Genomic DNA, 18,038 nt, shown 5'->3' with positions numbered 1-18,038 from the left:
GTATAAAGATGTCATTTAGTTTTAATAATCTGTTCTTGTCACTATGGTAATTCGGATCCCAATCCAACAAGGTGCTGAAGCTCAGGCCTGACTTCAAACCTGCACCTAATCACTGGGACTTAGCAAGAACCCCGGCAGTACACAGAATGGGACTCTGTGGGATGAGGGAGGTTTAGGAAATGCATGTAAAGAGCTTGCGGTGGTACCTGTTTTAAGCACTCTACCTGAAGGTCAGCATAAATCAGCTTACTACAGAAAATGAGTACAATGGATGTTTTAAATTAGTCTCTTAGGATGGAAGTTTGCCTGTTGGGGTTGCTGTTTTTGTGGATTTTACAGCTGAAACCTGCTTTCAGCATGTGAAGATTTTGGCACTAGCGTGACCATTCTTGATCCCAGGTAGAGGAGCAAGAAAGGGAGGGAAACATCCCACCTTCTTGTCGTTAACATTCCTGACAAGCGCGCTAAAGCACCATACTGCTAATGCTGCCATCTGAGCAATAAGACATGCCAAAATCTAAAAAACACCTCCCTCAGGGGAGCAAGTGAGAGCTGTTTGTAATAGACCAGAAACTTCTGTCTGAGATTTATCAGCGACTGTCACAGGTGAGAAGTGTTTACTAACAAAGCCAGAACAAGTGACAGAGAAGGTGATGACTCCTTCAGGATGCTCAGGCTTTGGAATAATTCATCTTTTAGCGAGCAGACCCAGCAAGTCCCAAACTGGAGCTTTCAGCAGGCCAGCTTGTGCACAGCAAAAGCACTCCCTTCCCCGGGCAGAGCTAATCTAGCCGATTGTGTCTGCAGCTGCCCTGAGGCAGCAGGGGAAATGGAAAATGGATCAAAGTGGATCTGATTCTGACTTCCACAAGAGCACTGCAGAGTTTCATTTCCCTGTATTTGATTTGTTTGAAATCTTGGCTGATGGTCAGGCCTTCAGATAGATAATCATCTTAGCAACTGAGTACTGTACACAAATCCTTTTTTTTCTCCCACATAGTCTTAGAATTTCTTTAGCGATATGAATTACATGTACCTGGAGAGAAAGAGGCTGGGCTCTGCGTTTCAAAAGTCGGGTTTACGGACTAAGCTATTGCTCTAATAGAGTCCCCTCAGTCACTTGCACTGTTGGACAATGCAGCAAGGACACACTCGCGAGGTGGGTGTTCTTCATCACCATGATGATGGGCCAGCAAAGAGTCTCCCTCGACAGAGTAAGGTTAGGTGGGGACAGGGAAAAGGGAAAGAAGCAAGCATGCAGTAATTCGCCCCATCCATGGGAAGTATCTCTCAGGCTAGCAGAGCGTTAGGAAACTCTTGGAAACCACTTTCTTTAATTGTGTAAGGAAACCAGAAGCTTTGCCTACCTGAGGGCTGTCCTTGCAGTGAGTCACTTGTATCATAGAACCCACAGAAATATTATTGACCTGTTCTGCTCTCAGAGTTCATAAATTGCACTCTAGGAACTAAGTGGAAGTTGCAGTTGGCAATTAAAGAAGGACACTGAAAAGTTCCTGAAAGAAGCCAGGAATTTTTTGTTAGCTATCTGATTATGTTATATTTTTACTGTTCAATCAGTTGCTCTTTTTTAAAAATAAAGCCTTCATTCCAGGTTTGCTACAGTACGTCATTTTTTTGTTTGTTTGTTTGTTTGTTTGTTTGGGTTTTTTTACATTCTAGACAGTTTCTTTCAACTTCTGAAAGCATCTTTCAGGCCCTGGCAAGTACCTTCCAGAAAAATGGACTCCAAGTGCACTTGTACTCTTAAATAAAACACTCACTGCCATTTACAAGCAGATTTCTTCAGAGACAACCACAAGCATCAAAGAAGTACGGATTGCCATGCAGACCTCAGCCCCTTCTTTCTTTCGGACTCCAGCAGCCAGTAACACGTCGCATTCTTGTAGGCCCTATCACATATTAGCATCAACCTCAGTACGGTACAATCTTGCTTCCTCACCACCCCAACACATACCGGTCATTGCAACTATTAACAGCTCTGTGAAGAGGAGAGGAAGATCATTATCAGGTTTGATGGATGTGTAGCATTTCTGTTCTGCGCCTCTCCTGTTAGCTGATACTTTGCACCAGGAACTGTGCATCACAAGGATGTACGTCTTTTCTGTTCCGTGGCCCCATATTAAGTTTTCCTACTGAAAACTTAACATAACATTAAACATTACGCCATAAATATTCTTCAAAAGTAGGCAAAGGAAGATCGTATAAGGAAGATAGCACGTGACTAATACAAAAGGTGTTTCCAAAGAAACTGTGTTTTTTCATGTATCTCTCTCAATTCTTGAGATCATCATTAAACTTCTGTTTCTAGTGGGGCTTTTGTTGTGGCCTAGATCGCAGGGCCTTAGAATGCAGATAATAACCCTTCCTTCCTCACATACCGACTCCCCTCTTTTGACTGCAAGCTCTTTGTGAAAGAGATGACCTTTACTGCATAGCTTTAGAAAGAACTAAAATTGCGCTCTAATCTCAGTTGCTGTTCATGTGCTCTAGCTTAAGTAGTGCTAGATAAAAAAAAAAAAAAATTACCTGTGTTTTTACAGCTATACCTTCACAGTAGAGAAATTAAGAAGTTTCCGAGCAACATGTACATTTAAAGGCTCAAAACAATGTTCCACTGAAACTCCTCTAGGTACCTTGAGGTTACAATGCGCTGTGATAACCAGCAGTTCGCAAATGGTAGCCTGCAGCCATAACAAAAAGCTTGCTTGATTTCTCTATTCAAGAGGTGGAAGAGTAAAGCAATAAATATGCATTGTGCTTTCTTCTGTGAGTAAAAAAAAAACCAAAAAGCTAAACAGGAACAGACAACAACATTTGGAGAAAATGCTACTAAAATAGAGACAGGTGGCAGCCTGAGGGCACTAACCTGCCTTCTCTTAAACTTCTACTGAGTAGAATCATTGCCTAGAGGATCCCCATTTTGCTGAACTATTTAGCATCCAGTGATCATTAGATGGACCACATCAAACCAAATGATGACCAAATGAACTTTTATCCTTTATTCCATCTTCTCTCTCCCTGCACCATAAACGAAACCAACTTCCATCATCCCTCCTCAATAAACTTATCACTTTCTCCTCCATGCTCTTTATGTTGATCTATTGCTTTTTTTCTTTTTTTTAAAAAAGTTTCGGAGAGCTTTACAAGAGGAAGAGGCAAAGGAATAAAGAGAAGCATCTGACATATCAATAATAAAACTGGGTGGCAGATGGAAAAAAATAATCACATGAATTAGGCAAGATTATGGCTACTGAAAGAGAATACGACTCTACTGACACCAACAACCTAAGAAACGTGTACAGATACGGATGTTTCTCTTACATCGCCGTACACGGTGCCAGCACTGCTAAAGGAATCCCCTGACTTTCCACTAACACAGTGCAATCCTGTTTCTCTCATACTACCAAATACATTTATATCTAAATCACAGAATTTATTACTTATATTTCACTTTCTGACACATATTCATGGCTGATTCCCAGAGTTACTTCTTCTCTCAGCAAAAACCATATTAAAAAAAAACGCCTGCAAGTGAATATCTAGAGAATTTATTATAAGAGGAAATGGTTAGACAAATACAAACCTCAGAGCAATTTAATCTATGTATCAAAATACTTGCCATTCTGAATAAATTGAAAATGGAAAGCATGATACAGATCTGGATTTGGAGTAGAACCAAAGAAAGTCACTCAAGTAGTTTTGCTCTCCCGAATTGAAGTACTTGAGATTTCTTAATTCAAAGCAATAAAAAAATTCCTTCCTGTGGGCATTGCAGAGAAGTAAATTTTTTTAATTACAATGAACAGCCTAGACTCCTATCAAATCAGATTTGGTTTTGGTCTTTTTGTTGTTTGGGTTTTTTTCCCAATCAAATTAGAAATGCAGCGTGTTACAGGGAAGACAATATGTTGCAGCTTCAGTAAAACTTCTTCAGAAATCTTACTTCAGCAGCATAATGGACTATTGATATCAGCAGCCCTGAAGCAACGTATCATTTGTTCCTTTGAGAAATGCTTACAATTTCCAGGCTACCACAGAATCTAAAGTGTAATCTGCTAGGATTGAGTTTAATACATAAATGAGGAAAAATATACTAATACAAGGTTTAAAACCTTAAACGTTTGTAGGTGAAATAGCTTCAGCCTTATCAAAAAGCCCTCAAGCACAACGCAGCTGAATGACTGTACACTGAGACCTTCTGAGAGACTTCCTCTGCTCCAGTAAGAGCAGCTTAAACTCTCTTTTTCTTTTTTTCTTTTTTTTCCCCCCAATGAGTCAGAAATTGCCCTTTCTATAGCCTGAGGCAGCCGTTATTGCTCTTCTGGGTGGTACAGCGCTGCTACCAGTCTCGATATTGCAGTGCCCAAATGCCATGTCATCTAGTAGGGGAGATGGCGGGACTGTGAAGCTTGGGTTTATTTTTACTGTAACAAATGAGTTGGTTTCACACGTAGCAAACCCCAAAGCAGGGAGTCTTACAGCGCCCAGGTAATTCGGCCTCGCAGGAATCCCAGGTCAGCGCAAAAGCCCGGTATCGGCGGAGCCCGTCTCGCCTCAGTTCGGTCGGTGACTAGGAGAGAAGGCGGCTTCTCCTGCTGCTTGCACAGCTTCCTCCCCACTGCTGCGTCTCACAACCCGAACCACACACCACCCCAAGCGCCGAAGCGGCTGGCAGCTCCCAGCCACGCAGCCCCGGCACGGGGCGGCCCAGCTGCCCGCTGGCGGCTGCATCCGCGGGGGAGGCGACACGGGCGCTGCAAGGCTACGAGAGTTTGCCATGTCGACCTCCTCATTTAAGCGAAAAATTATATCCGTGTGTCTTCTAATAGTTATAAACCATCAGATTAGTATTAACTGTAATAATTAGATCATATAGCCCTATTTTCAAAGGCGTTCTGGCCGCTATCTTTAAAGATTGGTGCTTGGTATTTGCAAGTACTTAAAGCACTTTTAAAGGATTTGAGACTTGGTGCAGATCTACCCATCTCTCTTTTGAGAAGTGGTCAAACAGATGCTGAGCTCTCTGTATCCCCGGTGAGGCCCATGTTCTTTTAAAAATTTGATCCCAGATGACAAACTGGTTTTGCCTTCAGAAAACCTTATTGGCAAGCTATTAAAAAAAACAAACAAACAAACAAATACAAAGTACATACATAGTACAAGCACATCCTCCTGTCTGTCTCCCCATTTACTTAAGAAAGCCTGAGCAATTTGGGACAACCTGATTTCTCTGTGCGCTCAGGTAGCACAGCCTCATATAAATCCAGGAGTGTGAATACAGCAGTGTAAATAAAGGGTGTACATCCAGATATACATTCTGGACCTGTACCAGTTCAGTTCTTTGTGGATTTTAGCTCGTGAAGAAACTATTCAACCATAAACTCAAACAGCAGTTGATTTTGTGTTCTCTGATGCTTTGGGTTTGTTGTGGTTTTTTTTTTTTCAGAATATGACATATTTGTATAACATCTTGGATTCTTCAGGGGTTTGATATAAAATTTGTCCCTTCCCACTAAAATACCTTATTGTTTGATTTTGGTTGTTGCTTTTAATTTTTTTTTCTTAAACGTCCGAAGTACAAAAATTCTTCATGTCTGCGATCTGTATTCTATTACTTTTACATTGATTCTTTAGCTTTTACATCCTTACGTAGCTGATACACCATACAGGTAAAAGCAGATTTACTGATGACAACAGTATACCATGTTGGGGTTATATTGGAGCATTTTTTATGATGAAGAATTTCCTATTCAAGTAACACCACAGATTTCATAGTGCTGCTGAAGCTGTGTGAAGCTGTCAGAATCCAGTTGTGCCGCTGCCTCTGCTCAGGACACTGGGGTGAGTTGGGAAGGGCTGTTGCTGAGGGTGTAGCAGCGTATGCTAAGAGCTAAATACTGGATAATTTATGCTGCTACTTAAATGCAAGACACTAGCGAGCTCTCATTCCCATGAAATCAGTCGCCTGAGCATTTGAACCATTCTCAGGCACAGCTTCCAACCTTCAGCCGGTTTATTCTCTAGTATTTCTAATGTTTCCACATCTCCATATGCTTATGTGTCAAGCACATACATTGTTCTTGTTGTAAAGGTACTATATAAACCAGTTTCACTATTGCTACTGTTAAAAAGCATGAGTTGCAATTTCTTTCCTGAGGGGAATTTAACGCACAAGAAAAGTACCGTTTCCCTGTATGTGGCTTGAAAATTTATAAGGACTGACAAGCTTTTGTCCGTGTATCCTTACATTTACAACAATGTGATCCGTTGCTCAGTACGATTAGCACGTACCAGATCTACAGCCCTGACAGGGCTTCTTTGTTCATTTCTTAGCGGACATAAACCATCACTAACATGTGACTTATCATTCTTTATCTGAGTCCATTTCTGTGAAGTCAAACTAATAGCCACTCTGTACAAAATGCACCTAGCTACACAGATAGAGGGGCTTTCAGCGCCCTATGGTGCTGCGTCTGGCAGTCTACAGCATGAGGAAAAATAAAAAAAACCAAAATACTGATCTATTTCCGTTCTTACATTTATACTACTCAGGGTGTGTGTGTGTGTATGTGTATTTCTTGGTGCATTTGGATATTTAAACCAGAATAATTACCTTTGTATGCAGAAGAGTTAGTACCTTGAATTCAAATGAGAAAGCAAAATTCACTCCCATGTCATTTACTAGCTGATGAAATTGTGTTGAATTATGTCAGTTCCTCTTCTCCCTCTTCATTTCAAATAACACGTTCTCTTTTAACAGGGTCACAAATGGTCAAACAGCCAAAATTGGTACCCACTGCTAGGCAAATGGTGAGCAACAATGTGAGTGAGCTTGAGAGTTGGTTAACTCTCTGGGGTAGAGCCTGGTAGACGTTTCAGTATTTGTCCTACTTCTTAGCAATCGTGTAAACACGATTTTGAACACACTTGTCACTTGTCCTGGTAGATGGCAGTTTGTTGAAATATAAACTTGCCAAAGGAAATATAAACGTGGAAATGGGAACATGCAAAATTCCCAGTTATGCATAGAACTTTTTTTTTTTTTTTTTTTTTTTTTTTACACACCCGAAAAAGCGCCTTCCTAGAAATTGTCTTATAAAAAATGGTCCTACTTATCTAGTTTAGGTGCAGAAACAATACCATCTAATTACAAAGCACAGAGGATTAACACTTACTGGCAATCAGCCGGAAGGATAGAATTCATTCTCACACTTTCTCAGTTAACAGCAGTGAATAAGAAATACATCTGCAGAAAATCAAAGCCTGTATTGATGTGGTTCAGAAAAAGAGATAATTTTATTAGAACAAACAGTTATAAGTAACTATGTTAGTTTCAGCAATCCACAAAAGAAGCATTACATTTTGAAACTATATTATTCAGCATCTCTCCTAACCCTTTCAGTTAAAATCTCACCCCAATCTGTAAGAATCTTTTGCCCACGGGCTGCACCTTTAAACGACCAGCAATCACGAAGGCTGAGCTACGTTACAAATCTAGCCTTCTGGTTATGGACTTTTAATTACTCTCAATTACTCTTTCTCTTTTTTGATCCCTTACTACTTATTTTTACCAAACAGGATCCCAATCCAACTGCCATTCAACTCAGCAGGAGTCATTCCATTAATGAAGTTTTGATCTTCTTTCATTTGCCCTACAGACTATCAGGATCAAATCATAGCTGAATGATGTGGTAAAACAAATTGTCTCATGAAAAACAGAAACAATAAAGTCTGGCTTCCAGATAATTCCTGTCCTATTACCACCTGCACCCCATCTGCCCCCATAACTCCTCCTTCCCCACAGCTCTATCACAGAGGCTCTGCCCTGCACGTTCCCAGTCCCCCCGGTACTATTGTCCTCTCTGACAGTGGCTCCTTCTCGTCCCCAGGCCCTTCCCCTGCTATATTCTACGTCAAACCGGCCACCCTGCCATGCTGATCGCTCTGCCTCGTGCTATGCAAGCGAGGAGTTGCCTGAAGGGTTACTGGTTACATGGCTGCTGTCAGCTCAACTGAGAGCAACGGCATCCTCCATGTTTTTCTCCCACTAAAGCCTTTTCCATTTACCCAGCTTCCAATTTTAACAGAATATGTAGGGACTTAACACCTTCCAGATCTCTCTGTGCTATCAAATTAGTCAATATTCTCAAATTTGGTTGGAGTTTGCCAAAAAAAAAAAAAAAAAAAATCAAACGCTGCTATCAAGTAACTGACTCACAGACGGACAACGTCATCACAAGTTGTGTTTCCTTAAAAAGCTAGACTAAATGTTCCCAGAAGAAGGTTAAAGTCTTATAAAAATCACAGACCAGGTATGAATTATAGTGCACTGGCAGCCAAATCATTCATTTTCAAGAATGGGGTCATAAAAGGAGAGTTCATTGGCTCATGAGAAGTAATTCTGATGTGCATTTGCAGGAGGGTGCGTAAAGCTCTCAAGGTTACGGAATGCGCAGTGGGGGAAGACTCGTTCCCAGCTCCCAGGCTGCAGGTCGTTGTAATCCCAAGCAAGCGATCACAGTTAAATGGCTAATCCTGTTTATTCTAGAGTTTAGCTTGAAATAGAACAGAAAATCTCAACTCCCTTGAATTCTGTACCTGGAAACTGAGCTTAACATTACAACGTAGCCTTATGTCTTTGCCAGACGGAATTGCACTCCGAAATGCTCGGGTTTAGGGGAAGTCATTTTCATTTTAATTTAACTCCAAAGTTTACTTCCCCCTTCTGGAACAGGAATAGAGAGTGAGCTTTGCTCACCAAGAGAGCTCATGCAGAGTGTCAAACCATTGTCCTCTGGCCACACATTCAACAGAGGTTTACATCTGCAAGTTCCACTGGAGAAACAAAGACACCGAGCACAACGCTGCCATCAGTTACAATACCGTGCTGCCTCTTCGCAAGACAGACCGTGCATAGCTAAGCATCAAAATATGTTCCCCGTACTCTTATTATTATGATATGACCAAAGAGTCTTCACATTTTAATGATGTTATCTTCTAGAGCGATGATAATAATTTAATCTGCTTCAGTGGAGACAATAAAAATTCTTGTGCTTTTACATGTCTCCCTGCTGTCAATACTGGAATTTTTCCACATTTTTCTGGATGTAGAGTGAGGAACCATTTACCAAACACAAGTAGGAATGAACAAGCTGAGATAACCCCAACTAAAAATTACGATTTTAAGATCCTTGCCTTTTTCCTCCCTGTCCTTCAAACAGAAACTCTTAAAAGTTAACAAACTGAATTCTCTTTCCAACAGAAACACCAAACAACACTTGAAACACTGCCCACATCTGTGAAACGATATCTAATCAAATTCGTGCCTGCGTTGGTTGCCTGGGTAACAATCAGACAGTCGCTCATACAAACAAACTGCAAACAGCAGAAGGAAATGTGTTTTAAGTGGAAGCATCTACTTCTCAGAGCTTGAGCCTTGTTAATTTAAGAAATAATCATGTAATATGATCTTATTCACAAAGTAGTGGATGAACGGAGAGGGAATATTATATACTGATTGGCTCGCTCATGAGGATAAGGAAGACATGTGAAATGTTGTGAGCAATTGAATTTAAAAGCATCGTTCCATTTTTATCATTGTTTCCTTTTCTTCTTCCTAAGAAGCACAGCCTGGCATTTGGATGTAACTGTATGTTGCTGCATAAAAGGGTGATTCATTACTTCTTTTTCAGCACACAGTTTAAGTTATTGTCTACATTTTCCCCTCATAGCACAGGCCCTTAATTGATCGGCTTCGTTTTAGACTCCTCCTAATGATATACAGAAGAGATGGCTCTTCTGAACGTATATAGATGCAATAGGCACTGCAAAGGCCGCCGTTTCCACAGCAACGGGGACCATGTGGGAGCTCTGAGCCAAACTTCATCTTCACCCCATCCCTCCCCCCCTTACGTCTGACCACACAGGTTTCCTTCTTCACACTTATCACAGATGCTTCCGGGAGAATCTAGCTACATTTGGACGGGTGAATGTCCCTCATAGTTAAACGTAGGAGTTGTACAGACAACTATTGGCTTCAGGGCTGACACGACTTTCAAACAATTCTAGTTTGTTAACCTCGAGCATTCCAAAAATCATGTTTTAAAAAGTAAGATTTACTTCAATAAAATCTTGAGACTTGAGTAATTAATATCTTTGCATGCGGTTTAATTTGAATTCTGAGTTATAAGACTTAAGCTTCTTTTCACACTGAGGTTGGCTTGAAAGTTAGAGGGTATTTATTGGCGTTGTTCCTTTAAATTAATAAAATGTAAGCTTCTTACGAAATAACTCAGACGTGGTACAAAGAGGATCTAATATAAACAATCATTATATTATTCACAGTAGCATGCTATAAATTAGGCATATTGCAGTTCTGCTCTAACATTAGTTTAAAAAAAAAAAAAAAAGGAAAGAAAATAGCATCTTCAAAGTGTTGCTCCTTATCGAAACCTGAATCACTTGCCTGCTAAAAGTAAGTACTGCAGAGGAACATATTTTTACTGCAGATTCCCCACACTGCTATGTACAGCATAAAGCCCCTAAATAGTGCCTTATGTCATGGGTTTCAAATTGGTGGGCATAGCTGTAAAAGTGAAATCATCAGTAAAAATAAAACATAAAGATGCTGTGCGGAAGCTAAGCTGACATCCTGGTCACAGGGGCAGAGCTAGCGGAAACAAAACTCGTGGGAAAGGTAGATCAGCAGGATGGTTCCCTGCTTAGCCAGGGAATAAGCCTGTTGCAGTAGCAAGGATCAAACGCTGGCTTTTCTTCACGGCCAATTCCCCCCCGCCCCGCCCCCGAGTTCGTAGCTCTGTTTATTTTGGGGAGTTCACTTTGCTGTTAAGCAAGCAATAGCCATGCGCTACATAATGCTGCACTGTTTATGTGGCACAGATTTACAAAAACCAGCTGCGAAGCAAATGCTTTCTTCACAGATCTTTCCACTTGTCACGTTTGCGTGGTAGACAGTAGATTTTGTAAAAAAAAAGGCTTCACCTCTGGGCATGGGTTTGCCGGCACCCGCGCGTTCTCACCTCCTGCTCAGTACACTCAGCTGGCGGGGAGCTCCCAAATTGCCTTAAACCCTGGTGTAATTCCAAGTCAAAGAGAGCTGCTGATCATATGGTGTTTAAATTTAACCAACAGAGGGACTTTCTAAAAGGCCGATAAAGCTAAGGGAAAGCTTTCTGCTCCATCAAGAGCCCTGAATAAAGTCCGTAGCTGGGTTCTGGAGGAAAAGGAGAATTTCTGTCTCTTGGTGCTTTAGTTCAAAATATTTTTTTAGGACAATGTCATGCTTTAAATCAAGAGCAACTGTCCGATAATCCCTTGTCTTTTGCCTCCTTCTCCTCAGACCACAGTCTACTTACATGTATGCTAAACAGACTGTAAAGCAGCGTGCCCAGGATAAGAACAGGAGCAAGAACCATCAGCACTGCCCTGCAGCTACCGCGGTTCCAGCTTGATCAAATGTCTTGAAGCAGGTGACTTCCATAGCTGCTAGCTCATATGCTTTTCCATATTGAATTAAATACAGAGGAAAGCATACAAGATAAAGTTGTGGACATGAATAAGCCAATAAGGAACATGCCATAAATGCAAGAATAGCCCTCAAGGCCTCTATGTTAGAGCATCCACCGTCCGCCTCTGCTGACCTTACCTAGAGGATTTTGCTATGTAAGATGAGGAAACTGTCATCTCTGCTTAGTGAAATCAGTAACATACTGAAGTGTTGTTAGAATTTTTCAGGACTGCTTTTTGTTGTTTGTTTTTTCTTCAAACTGGAAAAATGTAGAAAATATTTAATTTCATAAAAATTTTCCCTATAGGCTTTTGCACACTTATCAACCTGAAACAGATTACTTGGCTTTCAGCAATGAAAAATCAGATTTTTCCCAGTGGTTTAGCAATAAACACTTAAAAATTATTTAAAACCTATTGCAAAGCAAAACATTTTAAGGTTTAGTGTAGTTTGTGGAACATTCTTTTCCTGAAATATATATATTTTTTATTCCTTCCCTGTCCCCATAGCATGGCTTGTCCAGCTCTAGAGAAAAAAAAAACAGGTCATGATGATACTGATGACTCTGTGGAAAAGCGTCAGGAGAATGAAAGTTTCTGAAAGTTTCCTGAAAAGCCTAGGGTTTTTTTTTTTTCGTGCATCTTTATTTATTGCTGAGGCATTTTATAATCTTAGCTGGGCATCCTTCCTAAATCTAGCTTGAAACTGAATGGTTAAAATGAATGAGTGACTGAGTGAGTGAGTGAGTGAGTGAGTGCGTGAGAAGACTAACCTGGGAAACAGAAACTGAGGTAACAGTATGCTGTACTCTGAAGAGTACAGAAAGGAACAGATGGCAATTGTTGATCCTAGAACCAGTCATTTTGTCTGAGAAACAAAAAAAAAATCTCAACAAAGTAGTGCTAAGTGAAAGATATCCTTAGCAAACTGCCTTATGTAGGGAATTGTGTTAAAGTATTACAGGCATAAGGAGATAAAAATGCAATACGGATAAAAGGTAAAAGACATGCTAGGTATGCATTTATTTTTGCTTTAAAAATCCTATTTTTGTGAGGGAGTTTATTATTTACACTTACAATAAAGAACCCTGAAGCATTTAGTGTCTCCATTACATTTTTTTAACCAATGAACTCTATGAAGACATGCTTCTCTCAGCAATTTGTTGCCCTGCCCTCATCTGACATTAAATATGAAATTCAGCCATCAAAGTCTACCATAGCCATCAAAACCACAAACCCACAGCCATCAACGCCTACTCTAGTCACAATGGCTGAAAGTAGAACATACTACAGAACACTATTTCCTATAAGTAGAAGAGCATTATTTTTACTTTTCATCTCCTGCAACTATGTCCCAGGGAGAACACACAATCTGTGCTTCCCATTTCTGGAAACAATGCACTAAACTTTGTAAACACTGGTCTTAAGCATCATTTAGGTATCCCTGGTTACATGGATGTAAAGAGCTCTTGAATTACATCCTGCTCCTTTGCTAGTTTCTATGCCAGTGAGAGCTGCTGCAGCAGCAAATACCGGGGATCTGAACCAGAGTCTACCATAGTTGACAAGGAAATGTCATTAAATTACAAATCTGAGTATCTGAATAAATTTGGCAGCTGGTACAACCCCAGTTGGTCTCTGTTTATATGCAGAGTAAGAAAGAAAAGGGAAGAGGAACGTAAGAAAGAAAAGGGGAGAGGCATTTTCTAAGTTCACATCATCTTTCCATGGTATCCACTGGAAAACATTGTACTTGTTCTTCCACCACATTGCATTGCCACGAACACCAGTGACACCATGGAGCCTAGCTCCATCGGTAAAAGTCATCCTAGAGCTATTCAGATCAGTGGAGCTCTGCTGACTCCAGCATCTGCAGGAGATGCTACCAGAGGGTCTCCGTGCTCCCTGCTAGTGAGGGCCAAGCCTACCTTCTCCATCTCCATAGTGAAGGCAGGGCTGGGAACACCCTCAGCTCTTTGTCAGGGAGCAGTGGGCTCCCGAGTGACTCAGCTGCCCAGAGGCTGAGTGCCCTGGAAATCATAAGATACAAGCAGACTTACTGCTGATGTCAGCAAGAAGCAGGCATATTTGCCTTGGTGATTTTTATTTGGCAATGCTTGATCTATGTACCCTCAAAATAAATGCTCTCTCTGTTCCTGCCCCCCAGTTGTACCCTCTGGAGAATGGCAGCTTCCTCACTGTATTTCCAGCAAATAGCGCAGGATCTGCTGGAAAGGTAGCGCTAATGCTGGCATTGGCAACTGCAAAGCTCAAAGAAAGAAACAGGACAGAGTCCCCAGCACGTGGTTCTGCAAGATAACACGGATATTGCTCTTCTTCCCTTGCATTCAAACGTCTGTATGAACGCAGTGCAACAAGCTCTTTCCTGGACATCTTGTGTGCCTTACGCTAGACGGTTCTGATCAGGCTTTCCTGAGAAGTCAAACTCAACATTGCCTAAACTCAGCAAACTGACAAAGAGTTAAATTTTTTTTCCCCCTTTTCCCTGTTGAACCCCTTCCCCAGTACACATCACTGGCATTTGGAGAGATGTCCGCTGCTGTCCTCTAAGCGGTTACAAAAAACAAAGAAGGGCAAGACGGGCATTCCATGTACCATTTTGGTGCTCACTGTATTAAACCAAGGGACTTCACCGTTTGCATGCCAGAGTTAACTACCTAAAGGGAATAAAATGCTGTGAATGAGGCTGAAATGCACTGTTTTTACAGAGGCTAAAACAGGCAGTGGCTCATCCCAGGCTACGGTGTGCAAAAAACGAAGGTAATCTGTGTTCTGCCACCCCATTTTGCAAATTGCTGTTTAGTGTTGGATCAGAGAATAGCTTGACAACACCTTGCTGTAAAAATAAAATGATAGATTTGGGTCTGCATTTTACAGTCCCACAACACTGATCTTTGGTATTTAAGTCTTAGACAAACTTTCTGTTTGAGGTTTGGAGACGGTTTTATTGTTTTTCCTTTCCTGGCAAAGATTTGTTGCTCATATCAAACCTCTGAAATCTCCCTGTCATACTTTTTTTTAAAAAACAGCATTTGATCTTGCAGAATAAATAGTATAAGTAATTCATGAGAAAGACATTTTAAAGTCCAAATTCCACTCTTCCTTTCTTCCACGTACTTTTTCATTTGGCATTAAAACTCTTATAAACAGGCACATTTTGGTAACAAGCTAGACTCCCTGTGGATAGCAGGAGTATCATCAGTTACAGAAACTAAACCACGCACACAAGAAACCCTTACATAAAACATTGGAGCAATAAATGCTGCCAATGCAATATTGATTCAGCCTACTCATGAATTACGTTAAAGCTTTTAATTCCATGCTCACTTGCTGTTTTTCCTTAGGACCATATTACATTTAGCCATATACCTTTCTGAGACCTTATACTACAGTCAGGGCATTTGACATGAATGTCAGCATTAGCAGCATTTTCAAGTTTCTGAGTAATGTTTACTTTAAAAACACAGCTCCACAAATTTGTGCTCCTAGGCTAATAATTTGTTTCATCAATATGTAGTTTAAGCCATTATTTAATATTTTTTTTTAAAGTATATGACATATTGCAAAGCCCTAAACTTACCACAACTACCTAAACTTGAGTGATGGACTGTGGTCAACGTTTTATGTCAAATTCTAACATGTTAACATCAGTCTCCAAAATATTTCAGTCCCGCAGCATGGCAAATTATACTGGCTGCTCTTTAGTAAAAGGGAACAGCTTTAAGGATCCATCAACAGTTTGTGCCCTCTCTGGCTCATCAGAAGCGCCACCAGAAGATGAGGACACTCCTGTTTCAAACATCCTACAGCAGAGACTGGATAATATGGCAGAAAGAAGAGGCCTGCTCACAACTCGGCTACAGCTGTTTCTGGGTGACAAACGGGGCAAGATGTTCCTTGGCTCTGTTCGTGTAGGTACTTGGGATGGCACTAGGGGTGACTAGGTGGGGTGACACTTCCTGCAGAGAAGGTGGTGCTCTTCCCTGGAAGAGGAGGGATAAGGAGGGCAAGCGCGATCCCCACGTCTACAGCTTCCCAGGGAACTCAGAGCTATCTCGTGGCCTGGAATTGCTCAGCTCTGCCCCTCGCTTGGTTTGAAATACACCTTTCATCAAGATTGCTGCTCTTAGAGCTCTCCTGAAGGCTCACGGAAGAACATCAGGGTAAATTAGCCCATCTGTTTTCATTTGGCAGGGATTCAGCAAAACACAGTTTAGCAAAGTGCTTAAACAAATGCTTAACCTTAAGCTTGCTGTTAAGGACCTAAGAAAGTGCTTTGCTGGATTAAGAGCAAAAACTACTGGAAGAGGATGTTCATGGTCTGTTGCACAGTGGGAGGACTGAGAACTGAGAGGGAGATTGCTTTCAAGATATGCCAGGATTTGTGCATGTGGTATGGAACACAGGGGGTGAAGATGGTGGCCATGTGTGACCACAAAACAGGAGAGACTGTCGTGGAGCTGTCACACTCCCTTTTCATGAAAAAAAAAAAAAAAAAAAGGAAAAAATTGCACAACACCGCTTTTTGACAGCTTTTCAGCTCTACTGACCTGTATCCTGGCCTGCTTCACCCTCTAGATATCAGAGTGGCACAAGTCCCAAGGAGGCGAAGGCCATAATTGCTGAGGGTGCAGAGACATAACTGCACTGCCCGTCGGCGGGGAGGGGCACAAGCACAAGTAGGTTCTATGTCTTCCCTGCACTAGGGCCTGTGCTAGTACCTCAGCTCCTCACATAATCACTGCTCCGTCAGCCATGGGAGGCAGAAGCCAACAGTTCAACGTCTGCGTGACGACGGGGGCGGCGAAGATCCAGGTGGCAGTTTCCCTACAGGTTCATAACAACTCTCCCTTTCCAATACAAATACTGCCTGTTGGTGTTTACTCCTGCATTTTTCTAAGCTAAAATAAGACAACGCATTTGCAGATGACAAATCTCTTCATAATGCATTTTACCTCCTGCAAACTGGATATAATTATTTTTCAAAAAGATGGAGAGATCTACCAGATCTTTACATACAGGTTCTTGTAGACAACACAATCCATCACCTTTCCATTAAAGAACTATACAAAATGAAATATTTAATAAGTGTTAAATTAAACATTAATGGCCCATGCATCACAGAGCTCTCTCAAAGTTTACATGAGTATATAAGTTAGAGTGCTTATTTTTGCAGCAGCTGAGCCTGTTCCCACCTAACTCATTCATTTGCTTCCTAAAGTGCTTCACAGGCCTCTAAGCAATCCCATGGCCCCAAAGTCACCTCTAAGCAAAAATTTCAGCTCTAGACCTCCAAACCCAAGTTGTTTCAGTTCCTCCTTTAGCAGCTCCCAAATGTCCCCTTACCTTACCATGAGCTTCTTGCCTTAGTGTCTGTCTCCACCACCCACATTCAGTTTTACTGTAGTTGGAGGCCGTGGCGGCACAAATAGAAAAGATTAACCCCTGGTTTGGTTCACACCAGAACAAACCCAGCAACCCCCTCTGCTGAGGGAACCGCAGAGCTTTTGTAGGAAGTTTCGAGCCAGCAGAGGGGAGGCTGAGGAGGCGGCAGAGCTGGGGCAGCTGGGAAGGGCTGTGTGCAGAGAGGAGCACCCTGCTGGGGCAATTAAAGAGCTACTACCAGATTTATTCCAAGATCAAGGCCCTAAACATATTTACTTATTTAACTCCCCTATCTTTGAAGAGCTGCACACAAAGGACTTCTGAAATGCCTGTTCTGGGACTGGGTGGGGGGGAGACCCCAAGCTTTAGCCCTGAAGGTACTTGCTACCGAGTCCCAGCAGCTCCTGGGCCCTGCACCTACGACGACGCTGCAGAGCTGGGGTTTAGCAGCTCAGCTTTCGCCCAGAGCCTGAAGACGGTCCCCACGTGGGTTTCCACTCTCTAGCGCCGATGTGCAGTGCAGCCAGATCCAGTTTCCCGAACAAGCATTTCTGCGTCTATTTCTTTGTCTCTCTGCGACAAGCCTCTCATGTAACACCTCTCCCCGTGCCCCGCGTGGCTGCCATCCTTCCCACTGAGGAACACGAGGGAAGACAGCCCGAGGAGGTTAACATCGCTCATTAATCGATCAGCGGAGCCAGTGCCAAGCCAAGCGAGGTGCTGTTTTCCCTCCCGCCCACCACGCCGGGGCTGAGGCTGCTGCTTCGGAAAAAAATCCCTGCTGGGAGAAGGAACACGCACGGGGGATTGAACAGCCCACAGAAAGGGATGCTCAGCGGCTACCGGGTCAGGCCCTTTAACTGGAAGTGGCACCTGGGCCTTTTGCAGAGGTTTTTCTAAAGCCAGGCAATACCTGGCTGGCTTTGCATCCCCCCCCCGGCAGAGAAAGGCCGAGCCCCTCTCAAACAGCCTAAGCACTCCTCGTTCTGCAGCCCAGCACGTAAGCACGTACGCTGGGAGTTTTGAAAAAGTCAGCCCCCACTCCACGTTTGGCTTGCTGCAGAGATATTAGGTCCTTTGGGGCA

Source organism: Rissa tridactyla, chromosome 9 (assembly GCF_028500815.1).
Source record: "Rissa tridactyla isolate bRisTri1 chromosome 9, bRisTri1.patW.cur.20221130, whole genome shotgun sequence".
Classification (NCBI taxonomy): domain Eukaryota; kingdom Metazoa; phylum Chordata; class Aves; order Charadriiformes; family Laridae; genus Rissa; species Rissa tridactyla.
This window is presented reverse-complemented; position numbering follows the sequence as displayed.